Source organism: Bos taurus, chromosome 1 (genome assembly GCF_002263795.3).
Source record: "Bos taurus isolate L1 Dominette 01449 registration number 42190680 breed Hereford chromosome 1, ARS-UCD2.0, whole genome shotgun sequence".
In the NCBI taxonomy this organism is placed as follows: domain Eukaryota; kingdom Metazoa; phylum Chordata; class Mammalia; order Artiodactyla; family Bovidae; genus Bos; species Bos taurus.
This window is the reverse complement of record NC_037328.1, coordinates 46,292,076-46,310,212: the sequence shown is the minus strand read 5'-3', so window position 1 is coordinate 46,310,212 and position 18,137 is coordinate 46,292,076. Positions and strand designations below refer to the sequence as shown.

The 18,137-nt window shown below is 38.4% G+C and overlaps 1 long non-coding RNA gene across 1 annotated transcript in view; it reads right to left on the bottom strand.

The window, feature by feature from the left end:
- Positions 1 to 18,137, bottom strand: part of LOC112446989 (uncharacterized) — an 88,151-nt gene that overhangs the window by 24,275 nt on the left and 45,739 nt on the right. The window contains exon 3 of the long non-coding RNA XR_009494908.1: positions 15,571 to 15,655. This is a non-coding gene — a long non-coding RNA (uncharacterized lncRNA). The remainder of the gene's footprint in view (positions 1 to 15,570; positions 15,656 to 18,137) is intronic.

Sequence of the window (18,137 nt, the reverse complement as noted above, 5' to 3'; positions counted from 1 at the left end):
AAAATACCTGGGCTAAATGAAAATGGAAACACAATTTTTTGAAATCTCTTGGATGCAGCAAAGCAGTTCTAAAAGGAAAGGTCATAGTGATTTTCAAATAAATAACCTAAAAATTTATACCTAAAGAAACTAGAAAAAGAATAAGAAAAGCCCAATGTTGGTAAAAAGGAAAGAAATAATAAAGATCAGAGCATAAACAAATGAAATAGAGACTGAAAACAATACAAAAGATCAATGAAACAAAGAGCTGGCTCTTTGAGAAGATAAACAAAGCTGACAAACCTTTCAGTTTAGTTCAGTTCAGTCGCTCAGTCGTGTCCGACTCTGCGACTCCATGAATCACAGCACGCCAGGCCTCCCTGTCCATCACCAACTCCCGGAGTTCACTCAGACTCACGTCTTTCGAGTCAGTGATGCCATCCAGCCATCTCATCCTCTGTCGTCCCCTTCTCCTCCTGCCCCCAATCCCTCCCAGCATCAGAGTCTTTTCCAAAGAGTCAACTCTTCGCATGAGGTGGCCAAAGTACTGGAGTTTCAGCTTTAGCATCATGCTTTCCAAAGAAATCCCAGAGCTGATCTCCTTCAGAATGGACTGGTTGGATCTCCTTGCAGTCCAAGGGACTCTCAAGAGTCTTGTCCATTTCCAGTTTTTTAAGGAATCTCCACACTGTTCTCCATAGTGGCTGTACTAGGTTGCATTCCCACCAACAGTGTAAGAGGGTTCCCTTTTCTCCACACCCTCTCCAGCATTTATAATTTGTAGACTTTTGGATCGCAGCCATTCTGACTGGTGTGAAATGGTACCTCATAGTGGTTTTGATTTGCATTTCTCTGATAATGAGTGATGTTGAGCATCTTTTCATGTGTTTGTTAGCCATCTGTATGTCTTCTTTGGAGAAATGTCTATTTAGTTCTTTGGCCCATTTTTTGATTGGGTCGTTTATTTTTCTGGAGTTGAGCTGTAGGAGTTGACTGCTAGGCATACACACTGAGGAAACCAGAAGGGAAAGAGACACGTGTACCCCAATGTTCATCGCAGCACTGTTTATAATAGCCAGGACATGGAAGCAACCTAGATGTCCATCAGCAGATGAATGGATAAGAAAGCTGTGGTACATATACACAATGGAGTATTACTCAGCCATTAAAAAGAATACATTTGAATCAGTTCTAATGAGGTGGATGAAACTGGAGCCTATTATACAGAGTGAAGTAAGCCAGAAGGAAAAACATAAATACAGTATACTAACGCATGTATATGGAATTTAGAAAGATGGTAACAATAACTCTGTATACGAGACAGCAAAAGAGACACTGATGTATAGAACAGTCTTATGGACTCTGTGGGAGAGGGAGAGGGTGGGAAGATTTGGGAGAATGGCATTGAAACATGTAAAATATCATGTAGGAAACGAGTTGCCAATCCAGGTTCGATGCACGATGCTGGATGCTTGGGGCTGGTGCACTGGACGGCCCAGAGGGATGGTATGGGGAGGGAGGAGGGAGGAGGGTTCGGGATGGGGAACACATGTATACCTGTGGCGGAGTCATTATGATATTTGACAAAACTAATACAATTATGTAAAGTTTAAAAATAAAATAAAATTAGGAAAAAAAAAAAAAGGAAAGAGTCTTGTCCAACACCACAGTTCAAAAGCATCAATTCTTTGGTGCTCAGCTTTCTTTGACAAACCTTTAGTCATCAAGAAAACAGAGGTCCCAAATTAGTAAGATCTAAAATGAGAAGAGAAACATTTCAACCAACACCACAGAAATACAAAGAATCATAAGAGACTACTATAAACAATTATATGCCAACAAATTGAATAACCTAGAAGAAATGGATGGATACATACATTCCTAGAAACATACAGTCTTCCAAGACTGAATCAGAAACAGAAAATCTGAACAGATTGACTACAAGTAATGAAAAAAAATTCCAACAAACAAAAGTCCAAGACCAGACAGCTTCACAGGAAAATTCTGCTACACATTTAAAGTTGAGTTAATAGCTTTGCTTCTTAAACTGCTCCAAAAAATTGGAGTGGAAGGAACACTTCCAAACTCATTCTAAAAGCCAGTATCACCCTGATATCAAAATCAGACAAAGACACTATTAAAAAAAAAAAAAGGAGATTACATATTACATACTTGATAAACAGAAAGAAAATATTATCAAACCAAAATCAACAATACATAATATATAATGATCATATGGAACATATTCCAAGAAATAAAGATGGTTCAATATCTGCAAAATCAATGTGATATACCATATTGAAGATATGAAGGATATCTGAAGGATATGGTTTATCCAATATGAAGAATAAAAATCACATGATCATTTCAATAGATTAAGAAAAAGCACTTGACAAAATCCAACATTCATTTACTATTAAAATCCTTAAGCAAAGTGGATATAGAGGAAATGTAGCTCAACATAATAAAGGCCATATGTGATAAGTCCACAGCTAACATCATACTCAGTGGTGAAAAGTTTAAACTTTTCCTCTAAGACCAGGAAAAATACAAGGATACTATCACCACTGTTATTCAAAAATGAATTAGAAGTCTTAGCTACAGCAATCAGACAAGAAATAGAATATTCAAACTATTGCACTGCTGCTGCTGCTGCTAAGTCGCTTCAGTCGTGTCCGACTCTGTGCAACCCCATAGACGGCAGCCCAACAGGCTTCCCCGTCCCTGGGATTCTCCAGGCACAATTGCACTCATTTTACATGCTAGCAAAGTAAGGCTCAAAATTCTCCAAGCTAGGCTTCAACAGTATGTGAACCGAGAACTTCCATATGTTCAAGCTGGATTTAGAAAAGGCAGAGGAACCAGAGATTAAATTGTGAACAACTGTTAGATAGAGAAAAAGCAAGAAAATTCCAGAAAAACGTCTGCTTCATTGACTATGCTAACGCCTTTGACTGTGTGAATCACAACAAACTTTTTGGAAAATTCTTAAAGATATGGGTATACCAGACCACCTTACCTGCCTCCTGGTGAAACCTGTATGCAGGTCAAGAAGCAACAGATAGAACCAGACATGGAATAAAGGACTGGTTCCAAATCGAGAAAGGAGTATATCAAGGCTGTATATTGTCACCCTGTTTACTTAACTTATATGCAGAGTACATCATATGCAAAATGCCAGGCTGGATGAAGCACAAACTAGAATCAAGACTGCCAGGAGAAATATCAGTTACCTCAGATATGCAGATGACACCACCCTTATGGCAAAAAGAGAAGAGGAACTAAAGAGCCTCTTGATGAAGATGGAAAAGGAGAGTGAAAAAGCTGGCTTAAAACTCAATGTTCAAAAAACTAAGATTGTGGCATCTGGTCCCATCACCTCATGGCAAGTAGATAGGGAAACAATGGAAACAGTGACAGATTTTCTTTTCTTGGGCTCCAAAATCACTGCGAATGGTGACTGCAGCCATGAAATTAAAAGATGCTTGCTCCTTGGAAGAAAAGCTATGACAAATCTACAGAGCATGTTAAAAAGCAGAGACATTACTTTGCTGACAAAGGTCCATCTAGTCAAATCTACGTTTTTTCCAGTAGTATGTACAGGCTTCCCTTGTGGCTTAGCTGGTAAAGAATCCGCCTTCAATGCGGGAGACCTGGGTTCAATCCCTGGGTTGGAAAGATCCCCTGGAGAAGGGAAAGGCTACCCACTCCAGTATTTTGGCCTGGAGAACTCCATGGATCATATAGTCCATGGGGTCACAAAGAGTCGGACACAATTGAGTGCCTTTCATTTTCACTTATGTATGGATGTGAGAGTTGGGCCATAAAGAAGATTGAGTGCCGAAGAATTGATGCTTTTGAACTGTGGTGTTCGAGAAGATTCTTGAAAGTCCCTTGGACTGTAAAGAGATCAAACCAGTCAATCCAAAAGGAAATCAGTCCTGAATATTCATTGGGAGGACTGATGCTGAAGCTCCAATACTTTGTCCACCTGATGGAAAGAGCTGACTCATTAGAAAAGACCTGATGCTGGGAAAGACTGAAGGCAGAAGAAGAAGGGGACCACAGAGGACAAGATGGTTGGATGGCATCACCAACTCAATGGATATGAGTTTGAGCAAGATCTGGGAGCTGGTGATGAACAGGGAAACCTGGCATGCCGCAGTCCATTGGGTCTCAAAGAATCAGACGTGACTGAGCAACTGAACACCACCAACAACATTGGAAGGGAAGAAGTAAAATTGTTATTATTTGCAGCTGACATGATACTACATATAGCTAACTCTAAAGATCCCACCAAAAAACTATTAGAATAAATGAGTTCAGTGAAGTAAGATATAAAATCATTAAACATAAATCTGTTGCATTTCTATACACTAATAACAAAGTGTTATTCACTATCAGGAAGAGAAATTAAGAAAAAAAATTCATAATGTGAGAAGCTTCATCTAACTCAACAGTTATGAGTTTTTGAAGAGTCTGAGAGTCTTCTGTGTATATGTATAATTTTTTAGAGATATTTCACATCATAAAAATTTTCCCTTTTAAAGTATACATATAATTCAATGGTTTTTAATATATTCACAGGGTTGTACAACTATCACTGCCATCTAATTTCAGAACATTTCATCACCCAAAAAAGAAACCGCAGCTCATTAGCAGTCACTTCTTAGTCTCCCCTCAGCTCCTGACAACCACTGATTTATTATGTCTGTAGATTTGCCTATCCTGGACATTTTTATACAGATGAAGTCATATAACATGAGCTTTTGTGTCTGGCTTCTTTCTGTCTGGCTACTCTCTTGCTCCACGACTCTAGATCACAAACATAATAAGAAAGGAGAAAGATATCTTAATTTCTTTTTAATTCCTTTAAAATACCACACTAAATGTTTAGAATAAATAACTCAATAGACCAAGACTCTAGTCTAACCTATCTCTAGACCATAGGAAGGAATACTGCTCAAACTTACCAGGTTGATTTAGGTCTGGCCTAAGTTTAAAGATCACCCCTAGGACTAAGCAGGATATCATGAGAAACCTAAGGGCTTTAGAGGACCCTGAATCCAAACCCTGGCAAAGTCATTCACTAGCTCCAAGTTGACCTTGAACCATTTATCAAACTACTATATTTTCATTTTTTCTCATGTACAAAATGAGCATGACAACAATATATTCTTTGTGAGGTTGTTATGAGGACTAAAAATAATTATATGAAGCACCTAATGCCTGGCATAAAGAGAGCCTTCAAATTACTATTATTATTGCTGCTTCTTCTATTATTATTCTCCTGTTAAATGCTTTTTTTAATCACCCATGTCATGTGTCCTATAAACTGAACAAAGAATTATATTGGTCATCATCCTTGCATTCAAGGAAATGACATACTATGGAAAATGTACATATTTTTACATCTAAGGTTGTATGTCCCTACTGTACTTTAATCCTACCAATTAGTGTTGGAGAGGAATGGAATGATTAGTATTCTGCATTACTTGCGCACACATTTCATCTACATTACTGGATGGGATTTTGTGTTGGCTTGATTCTTCCAAGAAGCAGGGTGTCAAGATGAAATGAGTCATGCAGGATATTTCTTGGGAGAAATGCCTGTGAAGAATTAAGAGAAGAGGCAGCACTCTTGATGGGGAGAGTCTTCAGATGCAGACCATGATGCAGGTCTGACTCTTCGGAAAGAAGAGACAAGGGAAAAAAGACAGGATAATAGGAAGATCAGACTAAAGAACATCTTTGAGAAAGTCTAAGTCAGGCCAACTGGGAGTCCTTAGGCAAAGATTACCCATGGCAGGGTGGTCCTGTGCTGGGCAGAAATGGCCACACTCAGTCACTAGCTGAGAAGAACCCAGGAGGAGTGGGGTCTGGCAGTGTGAGAGCAGGGGATGGTCCCAAAGAGGCTGCAGCTGTAGACAATGAACAAACCACACTCCTAACAGGAGGTCCTCATGAAGGTTGATTTGAGCAGCATACCTCCACAGTCTCTACAGAACTCCCAAAGTCAAAAATTATTGGTATCATTAACTATACTTAGTAAATTATCCATAATTGTTTATTGAAAACTGAGTAAGTGCTGATTTTCAGCCATTAGATAAAAGAGCAAACCATTTACTCAATCCAGGTGGATTTGATTTCATAATTCCTGAAGAGGGAAAATGTATTCCACCATTTGAACTAAATGCCAAGGCCCAGAAAATGTTCCCATAGCATAGAAAATCCCAGCCCACAAATAAAAAAAAGTGGGGTGGGGTGCTGAACTGAGTAACAGAAGTGTCAGGCTTTGAGGCTGAATTAAACCCATTGTTGATTTAATTATCCACTTAATTTCACTTATACAGGCATGGCCACAAAATGAAGCAATCAGCAGAGGGTGTGGCCTCAAAGCTAGAAATAAGATGGCAGATAAAGTGCTTCTGAAACAGACAACAGAGTAGAGAAAGCCTCAGGAGCCCAGGCTGATGGGAAGATTTTAATTATGGAGGTACACTTGGCTAAGGGAATTCCCTGGTAGCTCAGGTGGTAAAGAATCTGCCTGCAATGACCCAGATTCAATCCTTGGGTGGGAAAAATCCCCTGGAGAAGGAAATGGCAACCCACTCCAGAATTCTTACCTGGAAAATCCCATGGACAGAAGAGCCTGGCAGGCTACAGTTCACGTTGTCACAAGAGTTAGACATGACTTATAGACTAAACCACCTCCACCACACTTGCCTAAAGCACACAGGAACTGGAAAGCAGGTCACCACAGCGCCCACTGGAGTCGTGAAAAGGATAATTTCAGTTTTCAAAGAATCAAAACCACTAGGGGTGAGGCTAGCTGTTTTGAGTCACAAATCTGGAAGTAAAATGAGATCTCTAAGCTAATGATGACAAATAAAGGAAGGCAGAAAGAATAGTGTTCCTATTGGGTTCATTTTTCACTTTCATAAAGGGCAGCAATCTACTTCAATTTAAAGAGTATTTAGTGAGCACCTGCTCTACACAGAAAGAAGCAAGGTTTCCAGGTCATTCACATGTCCAACAAACGTTGCTGAGCACCAGCTCCCATGAGCCGGACACCTGCTAGACTTTGGGGAAACATGGAAAAACATTCCCAATTGCTTCCCTCAATTCTGCCAAAGAAACAGACCCACAAAACAAAGTAAAATACACCTGATGTATTGTAGATCATGCAATGATACAGGAAGGTCCAAGTACTATGAAAACATTCTAAGCTGGTGACCATATAACTCATGATCCAAGTCAGAGTACTATGAATGAACATCAATAACTACATTGGTACAACAGGCATAAACTGGGACTGTTACTGGCCAAAGCAGGTGAATATTCACAAGGAATAAAAATGGGGAAAAGAAAATTAGGAAGAGAATGAAGGGGGGAAAGCACAAAACACTGGAATGAAGAGCCTAACTTGTCAAAAAGAAAAGGTGAGAGAGAAATCGGCCAGGCAGGGAATGAAGAAGCAACAGTTTAAAGAAGCTATCATAACTTTGAAGCTGGAAAAATCTTGAAAATAACCTCACAATTTTACCATGAAGAAACTAAGGAATGTGGGTAGAAAATCAGCATTTGTTAAACACCAACAATGTGCTAAGCGCTATGCCTAGCACTTAAAAAGTGTGATCTTATTTAGTCCAATCTAAAACACAGGTATAATTATCCTTGGTTTACAGATGAAAACATTGAGGCTCAGTGAGTTTAAGTGACAGCTGAGATTTGAACCTCTGCTTGTGAATTCTAAAGTCTCCACCCATAAAATTAGTAGCACAGACAGAGTACTTAGGACTATTTCAATTTTTAGGCCAGTGCTACTTTTACTGCACAATAGGGTAAGTTTTTTCTGGGTGAATGATGTTCCTCCAAAATTTACATCTCTCTGGAACCTCAGAATGTGACTTTTATTTGGTAATATAGTCTTTACAAAAGTAAGCAAGTTAAGATGAGGTCATACTGGATTAGGGTGGGCCCTAAACCAATAACTGGTATCTGGAAAAGAAGAGGGAGATTTTGAGCATTCACAAAGGGGAGACTGCCATGTGAAACCACAGAGCAAAACATACAAACATGGAGGCGAAGATTGGAGTGATATTTCTGCAAGCCAAGAAATGCCAAGGACTGCTGGCAACCACAAGAGGCTAGAATGAGACAAGGAAGGATTCTTCCCTAGACCCTTCTGAAGAAGCATGGCCCTACCAACACCTTGATTTCAGACTTCTAGCTTCCAAACCAGTGAGACAATAAATTTGTTTTTAAGTCACCAAGTTTATGGTACTTTGTAACAGTTGATTTAGTAAACTAATACAGAGTTAGAGAAAGGAACAGGAGGAGACAGCAGGAAGAATAGAGTTGGAAGGACAGTTATGGGAAGATTAGTGGCAAAGCATCAGAGGCTGAAAAATTCTAAAGGAAACGTAACTGGAGCAAAGGAAAAGGTGATGTCATTAAAACCCCAAAAATCAAAAATAGTTTCTTTGGTTCCATGATGATACCTCCCCTGATCTCTAACCTCACCATTCTCACTATTACTCCCTCCTGCTTTTAAGCTCTCTGTAAGATTATTGGTCAGCTCGCCCAAGTAAAAAGAAAAGAGTAATAAAAGCTAGGAAAGAATTGACATAAGCTACTGATAGCAATAAAACCACACACTATGAATGTCAGCTGTGAACAATGAGTCACAGCTTCAACTAGCAAAGTTGATATTCATAAGTTGAGGATAGATACGGTGATTTCTAATCAATAGTAGTAAAGTGAAAGAAAGTGAAAGTCACATCCTACTCTTTGCAACCCCATGGACTATATAGTCCATGGAATTCTCCAGGCCAGAATACTGGAGAGCGTAGCCTTTCCCTTCTCCAGAGGCTCTTCCCAACCCAGGGACTGAACCCAGGTCTCCCGCACTGCAGGCAGATTCTTTACCAGCTGAGCCACAAGGGAAGCCCAAGAATACTGGAGTGGGTAGCCTATCCCTTCTCCAGCAGATCTTCCAGCCCAGGAATTGAACTGGGGCCTCCTGCATTGCAGATGGATTCTTTACCAACTGAGCTATCAGGGGGTTGCAAATATCAAGCTAACACAGACCAAAATAGAATAATGAAAAACATTAAATCAATCTAAAACAAGTGAAGAAGAGGCAAATAGCTTAAAAGGGGAAATAGAAAGCAAAGGTTAAAATTTCAACCCCAATACATCTGTAATTACATTAAATGGAAATAAACTAAATAATTCAATTAAAACACAAATGACTGTATCATTAAATAAAGAAAACAAAATAGTATGTACTGCTTCCTTGAAATATATACACAATGTGCTGTGCTTAGTCACTCAGTCGTGTCTGACTCTCAGGCTCCTCTGTCTGGGGATTCTGCAGACAAGAATACTGGAGTGGGTCGCCATGCCCTCCTCCAGATATATACAATAAAAGGATACAAAAAGACTGGAAATCACAAGAGATATGTTGTGCAAACACTGAATCACTTAAAACTGTCTTTGGTTGAGTTCCCTCTGAAACAGATCTAAGACAAATATTTGAAAACACATAGTTTATTTGGGAAGTGATTCCAGGAAGCTCCAGAAGGAGAACTGGGAAGGATGACAAGTGATACAAGAAAGAAAGGAAACAATACTGGATGTATTAGTGATCAGATTACCTTATAGGAAACGGATTCAACCCCACCAAGGATCTCTGAGAGAGGTAGAATACTCCTCAGAGTTCCCCTACTCAATGAAGCTAAGGTATTTATCCTCCAGTTCCCATCTGTCCTAAGATAAGGACTGCTACTGGGGCATCAGCTTCCCAGAACTAATGGCCTATCTGCCCTGCACACAAGCCTAGTTAACCAGAGAAAGCCCTCAGATGGAGAGCCACAGGTGATCGCAGTAAGCACCACTGTGCATAAAAATGGCGAGAGTCAAGGAAAATGAGGGTACTGACAGGATCTGATACATATTTAAAATAGATTTGGGAGAATGGCATTGAAACATGTATAATATCATATATGAAGCGAATCGCCAGTCCAGGTTCGATGCATGATACTGGTTGCTTGGGGCTGGTGCACTGGGACGACCCAGAGGGATGGTATGGGGAGGGAGGTGGGAGGGGGGTTCAGGATGGGGAACACGTGTATACCCGTGGCGGATTCATGTTGATGTATGGCAAAACCAATACAATATTGTAAAGTAATTAACCTCCAATTAAAATAAATAAATTTATATTAAAAAATAAATAAAATAGACTTCACAGCAAAAAGCACTGCTAGAGGTAAAGAGGGACACTTTATAAAAGTTTTAACCCACGAAGAAATATATAACAAATTCATATACCCCTAATAGCACAGCATTGGAATATAAGGCAAAAAAAAAATTACAAAACTAAAAAGGAAACAGACAAACCCACAATCTTAGTAGGACAGAAAAATACTTCGATGGTATTCCAACCAGAAATACATAACTTTAATTGAATCATAGAGATGAAATTTAACAAATCCAAATTGAGGGCAATTTTACAAAACAAATGGTCTGTGCCTTTAAAAATAAAGGGTCAAGGTCATAAAAGACAAAGCAAAACTAACAAGCAATTCCAGATTAAAGGAGACAAAAAAAGACACAACAATTAAATGCAGCCTGTTATTCTGAATCATATCCTGGACCAGGAAAAAACTCTTTTGCTTCTTTTACTATAAATGGCATTAGTAAAACATTTGGAAAAATCTGAATAAGGTCTGTTGTTTATAAAATAGTTTTGTATCAATAATTAAATAAATTATTCTATGTAAAAATCCATTGATTTTAATAATTATGCAGTATTTACATAAGATAAAGTTCTTTTTAGGAAATATACATTGAAATATTTAGTGGTAAAATAGATATTAAGTCTGCCCCTTACTTTCAATGGTTCAGAAAATAATATTATGTATAGGTAGGATGTGTGTGTACACAGATCCACCTTAATCGATTATCCTGTGCTTAGTCACTCAGTCATGTCCAACTCTTTGCAGCCCCATGGACTCTAGCCCACCAGGCTCCTCTGTTCATGGGGATTCTCCAGGCAAGAATACTGGAGTGGGTTGCCATGCCCTCCTCCAGGGGATCTTCCCAATCCAGGGATAGAACCCAGGTCTCCTGCATTGCAGGCAGATTCTTCACCATCTGAGCCACCAGGGAAGCCCTGATCAATTACAGAATGAGCTAAGTTATCCTGAACAAAGGAAAAGCTAAATTGGTTTCAACGTCAGGAAATGTATTGACTCCTTTTAAAGGAAAAATTCTCATGGATCCCAAAAGATATGTTCAGAGACTGGTTTCAGAAGAAACCAAAGTCTTTGTATTAGGAAAACAATGTGGTCAAAATAAAATTTCTTTTTATTCAGGTGAATATCATTATCTCCACTTTAAGATGGGGGAAAAAATATATATTCTTCCATGCACCTTTCTATGATCCACTGAAAGTAAATAATCTTTAAAACTTATTTCATATGCTCAGCAACACTCTGGAGAAATGGGAGGGTATAGAAAAAAAAAGCAATAAAATCATTCTTGGACTGAAAGAACATATAATCTAAGGAAGACTTATGAACAATATCCAAGAAAAAAGAATCAAGTATTTAGGTAAATAGTAAAGCATATCTTAGAGATTACCAGTGCAACACAAGTTCAGATTTTTCCAAATTCTTAGGCACTAATAAAGTGATTCCAGGTGGTAGGTGAGAAGTGACTGTACTTCTTTTATGGCAGTTTCTAAGCCCAGGAACAAAGTTTTCTCATTGTTCTTTCATCTAAGAAGACAACACGGAAAAGCAACAGTTTAGAGAAAAGGAAGACTGGGAGTCTGACACACAGCTAGATGCCTTATGTGCCCATCCACATCACCTCAAGTTACCTTTCAAAGAGAAAAGCATCTCCCATACGTGGCCATTGGTTCCAGGTGGCCTGCGACCAATTTCAGACTTGGCCACTTACCAGCTATTTTCACCATGGGGAAAGTCTTATCCTCTCTGAGCCTCAGTTTCTCTGCCAGCACAACAGAGGTGCTGATAACTACTTCACAGAGACAGACATTAGTGAAGACTGAATGATTTTACATAAAAACCTTTTAACCCAGTAGAGGGACCATTACACACTTACTAAATATTTATTTATGAAGAAACCTCTTGCAGGTTTATTAGGAAAACTGTTACCTAAAAAAAAAAGCTCAGAGGCACCCAAGTTCTGCATTCAGAGACTTCTCTGGAATGAGAAATCTCAAAAAATATTGTCTTCAGCCTCTAGGTTTGGAGCCCCTTACAGCCCTGATTTGGAGATCAGGCGGCTGTGGCTATATGTGACTCACGGAAGAAAACGCGGACTGGCCAGTGCCCTGCTCTCAGTAAGACCCAAGGCAATACCATCCACAGCATATAAACATATTCCAAGTCTGCGCAAACATTGGCAAACATTGATGTAAAGTAACTTTTGTTGCCAAGCAATGTTTCCTTCCTTCCTCCCTTCCCCACATCTCCTACAGCCTCAAGGCCTTTTATAAGAACTCTGTTGTTTTCCTCTGCCCCTACTTGATTTCATCTGGTAAAACAGGGTAGGGAGAATCAAGGGCCCTCGAGTATTATTTATGCCATTCATTCCCTCGATCATTATATATGTGGGAACAGAATTTCAGAAAAGTGACTTGGCCAAAAACCTGGCAGGATGGAATCAAGAATTCAGTTCCCAGGTCATTACCTTTCCCTCTACTAAATGTTGCCTCTCCGGAAGCTCTGATCTCTGAATTATTTCATGTTCTACAGAGAATGGAATTCTTTCTTAGTAAATACCTTTGAACTATAGTATATTAGATTCCTGTGGCCTCTGTAACAAATTACTGTCCACTTAGTTCCTTAGAACAACACAAATGTATTCTCTTATAATTCTGGAGGCCAGAAACTTGAAGTCAGTTTCACTAGGACAGAATCAAAGTACCAGGGGGATCGTGCCCCTTCACTAAAGTTTCTAGGGAAGAATTCTTTTCCTTTTCTTGTCTCTAATAGCCACCTGAATACCTTGTCCTGTGACCTCTTCCTCCATTTTCAAAGTCAGTAGTACAGTATCTTCTCTCTACGGTTCTCTTTCCTTCTGCTTCCATCACATGGTCTTCCAATCTGTGTCAAATCTCCCTCTGCCTCCTTCTTAAAAGGACACTTGTGATTATATTTATTGCCCACCTGTTAATCCAGGATGCTCTCCTCATGGAGAGAGCCTTAATTTAATCACATCTGCAAAGATTCTTTTGCAGTAGAAGGTAACATTCACAGCTTCCTGAGATTAGGACCCGTTTTATTACCAGACAGCATATTAAAAAGCTGAGACATTACTTTACCAACAAAGGTCCATCTAGTCAAGGCTATGGTTTTTCCAGTAGTGATGTATGGATATGAGAGTTGGACTATAAAAGAAAGCTAAGCGCCAAAGAATTGATGCTTTTAAACTATGGTGTTGGAGAAGACTCCTGAGAGTCTCTTGGACTGCAAGGAGCTCCAACCAGTCCATCCTAAAGGAGATCAGTCCTGGGTGTTCATTGGAAGGACTGATGTTGAAGCTGAAACTCCAATACTTTGGCTACCTGATGCAAAGAGCTGACTCATTGGAAAAGACCTGATACCGGGAAAGATTGAAGGCAGGAGGAGAAGGGGACGACAGAGGATGAGATGGTTGGATGGCATCACCGACTCAATGGACATGAGTTTGGGTAAACTCCAGGAGTTGGTGAGGAATGGGGAGGCCTGGCATGCTGCAGTTCATGGGGTCACAAAGAGTTAGACACGACTGAACGACTGAACTGAACTTATTACCAGGGGTCATTATTCAGCCTATAACACATACTAACTATTTTAATGAAATGAATTTGAATGGCTTCCAAAATTGTAGTTTACCCAAATGCAAACTGAAAAGGCTGGGATTAAGGAAGTTCTTAGGCAAGGGGGGGAAGCCTAATATCTGGAGTACGACGGAATGTTTATAAAATATATTTGATCTTATTTGGATCTTAGTTCAGCAAACTAACTATAGAAAGATATTTTTAGACAATCAGGGACATTTGAATTTAGGCTGTATATTAGAGAATACCAAAGAATTCTTCTTAATACCATTCAACATGATGATGGAATTGTAGTTACATAAGAAAATGTTTACATTTTTACAAGGTGCCCACAGAAGTATGTAGGAGTGAAATGACACGAGGTCTGGAATTACCTTTGAGATAATTTGGCAAAACAATGTGTTTAGTAATAGAGCAAATATGGCAAAATATTCCTAATTACTGAACACAGATGCTGGGAATGTATGGGAGAAATCATAACATCATCTCTCTTGTTGTATATATTTGAAATTTTTCAAGGGGAAATTACAAATATAGAGCCTTCATTTCAGAATATAAATTGCATGTCCCAATTGCCAAGGTTCAGCATCTGAGCAGTTGCTCTATAGAGAAGATAAGCAAACTGCAAGTGAAGAAACCTGCCAGCTTACAAAAAAAGGAAAGTGAAGCCTCAATGCTAGTGAGCCTGGTTGACAGGCTGGCTGCCTGGTAAACATTATAAAAGACATCTCAGGATTTTGACAGTAGAAACCCATAGGAACATGTTTGTGTTTGGATGTTGGTTGTATTTCTGTTTGGAAAACCCCTTTCTCCCTCTTTCAGCATGGGATTATGATACCCAATATAAGGATCCTTTCCTCAGTGAGGCTGGGATATGAAGGGAAAAGAGAAGAATTAAACCATCGGCCCCATCCTACCTGCTTTGAGTCCCTTTTCCATAAAGCTGCCGGAGCGAGCCTTTCTACAAACCTATATAATCCTGCGCCCAGTCCATGCCAGATAAAATGCATACATCTGGTCTAGACACACAGGACCCTGCATGATCTGGCCCCTCCCAAAGATGGGAATCAATTAGTCCTAAGAAGAAAATTCAGCCCCCAAAAAATAAAGGAATAGGATAAAGGAATTGTGTGTTTGAATACTAGTCCAACAAAAAATTATATAACAAAAATTGAGAGTTAGCCTTGAACTACTGGGATGCAATAAAATTCAGTTTGGAATTTTTAACAGACCCATACAATCTTAAGGAACTACTCAGTATTTTATTGCAAATTCATACTGTGATGTGAAAGGTATTTGATAGAATGATTGGCATGACATTAAAAAATATTAACTAGAATATGTTGGAAATCCTTCCTTTCTAAATCAAAAACCAAGGTCTCTTGTCTTAGTACAAAATAACTTAAAATTGCAAGTGCTCTGGAAAATTTAGGACACATGTATGCAAATATTTTCTTTTCATCAATGAAACAAAACCATACAAATGGAAATTTTCAGTGACAAGTGAAGGATCTCCCAAATTGGATTGCAAAATTAGATTTACTTGCTTACAAAAATTGCTTAACCATTTACTCCCATGCACCATCAGTCTACTACCTCAAAACAAGCTTTTTCCTGTTCCTGAAGGTTTATTTGGATTAGGGAGATAAAAGCATATGTAATCAATAAATATAAACAAAGTACTATACAAATCCAAATTATTTCTTTGAAATGATTATCCAACAATCACTTACTCCAAGTGTTTGTCTTCATCCTAGAGAGCTCCCTTTTGATTGGGCAAACACTGTGTCTTCTGTTTTTCCAATTTGTTTCTTCTTGCTGGAATCAAATTAATGGAAAATTAAGATTCTTTCAGGAACTTGGATTGTTCTCTCCTTTTCTGAACAACTATATACTTAGTTTCTACTCTCTTCAATTAGAAATGATTATCCACTGGTCTAGTTCCATTAAGACTTTTCTTTAAAAAAAAAAAAAAAAAGCATGTTTCTAAATAATGGAAAATCTTTATATAGGAATTACAATGATTTCTTTAAATAACACCAAAAACACAGAAAACAAAATACAGATAAATTGGACTGCATCATAATTAAAAACTTTTGTGCATCAAAGAACACTATCAAAAGAGTGAAAAGACAACTCACAGAATGGGAGAAAATATTTGCAAGTCAGGTATCTGGTAAGAGATTGATATCCAGAATAGTTAAAGAACTTTTACAACTCAACATGAAAATATAAACAACCCAATTCAAAAATGGAAAGGGACTTGAAAAGGAATTTCTCCAAACATGATATACAAATAGTCAATAAGCACATGAGAAAATGTCAACACCTCTAGTCATTAGAAAAAATGCAAAGCAACACCACAAAAAGATAATCGTTCACTCATTAGGATGGCTATTATTTCTTAAAAGTGGAAAATAACAGTATGATGAGAATATGGAGAAATTGAAACTCTTGTACATTGCTGGTAGGAATGTCAAATGGTACAGCCACTGCATAAAACAGTTCAGCATTTCCTCAAAAAATTAAAAATAGAGTTACCATTTGATCCAGCAATTCCATTCCAGATATATACACGAAAGAACTGAAAGTAGGCATTCAAACATACGTTTGTACCTCTCTGTTCATAGCAGCATTGTTCACTATAGCCAAATGTCCATCAACAGATGAATGAATAAACAAAATGGGCTATATAAATACGATGATATGTTATTCAACCCTAAAAATGAAGGAAATTCTGATACATGCTACAACATGGATGAACCTTAAGAATATTAAGCTAAGTGAAATAAGCCAGTCACAAAAAGACAACTACCGCATGATTGTACTTATTTGAGATACCAGAAGAGTCAAACTTATAAAAACAGAAAGTAAAATGAATGGTAATTACCAGAGGCTAGGGGAGGAAGAAATGGGGTATAATTGTTTAACGGATACAAAGTTTCAGCTTGAGAAAATAAGACAGTTCAGGAGATAGGGGTAATTATTGCACAACATTATGAATATATTAAATGCCACAGAATTATACACTTATTTTGGTTAAAATTTTTGTTAAAGTAATTTTAAAATAGTCATTTTTATGTGATATACATTTTAAAACATTGAAAAATAAGTTATAATAACATATTTTTAAGGATTTGGCCATTATATAACATCTCTGGTGTCCTACACGAATCCTGTAACACCAGACACACAGTAAAGTACCTAAAATGATTTGCTGGGTAATTAATCAACTGGTATGTTTGTCAGTTTCCATGATCATTGTTTTTACATTCACAGGGAAAGGAAGGGAAGACAAAGGAGAAAAACATGTACTTGGCACCTACTATGTCCCAAACACTGATAAAGGTTTAATTTACCATAATTCACTTAATTTCAACAGACTTGTAAAATTCGAAGAGAACTTCCCATCATAATCAGAACTTCAATTGGGGTCCAGCTTGTTCAGTTTCTGTACGTATTTTTACATATTATATCATCATAATTATCACAGAGCCAACATGTAATGTGATTTTGAGTCAGTTTCCCTCTAGGTGAATTTATAGTACAAGCCTAGACACTCAGGCCAGAGAAGGCAATGGCACCCCACTCCAGTGTTCTTGCCTGGAGAATCCCAGGGACGGGGGAGCCTGGTGGGCTGCGGTCTGTGGTGTAGCACAGAGTCGGACATGACTGAAGCGACTTAGTAGTAGTAGTAAACCCTCAGGCAACCACAACCACAAGATTCAAGTTGAGGCCCTAGAAGATAGCTCTGTAACACTGGACTTCTCAGGACCATCTTCAGAGCTGCCCCCTATCCCAAGACAGATGAGTAGATGGAGAGGCTCTTCATGAGCAAATCCTAGCAGCTGACTCACGTCCACTAGTAAATTCAGGGATTTCTATTTAATGGCCACAAATCAATGGAAATGGCAAGTCCACAGTTTTTTCAGGCTCATTAGGCTGCTTTGGGTACAAATATATCCTGAGAAGTATGTAAGGAACCTAGAAAAAAGCATTTTGGGGAGATTTTCAAAGATTATAATTTAGCTGACAGATTGCCGTTAAATCCCCTGCTCTGTTCAGGAATGGGACATCCCTCAGTACAACATTGACTCAGAACTGGTTCCAACTCAGATTATTGAATCCTTATGTTGAAATGATAATTTCAAGTCTAAATTTAAAGGAAAAGAGGTTAAATTATATTTCACTTCAATTGACATAATTTTTACTCATGACAGATTCCACCTTCACAGGATCTTTTGCTTCCAACAAAAATGCAGACAAAACCACTTGTTAACAAAATAGAAGCAATTAGAGT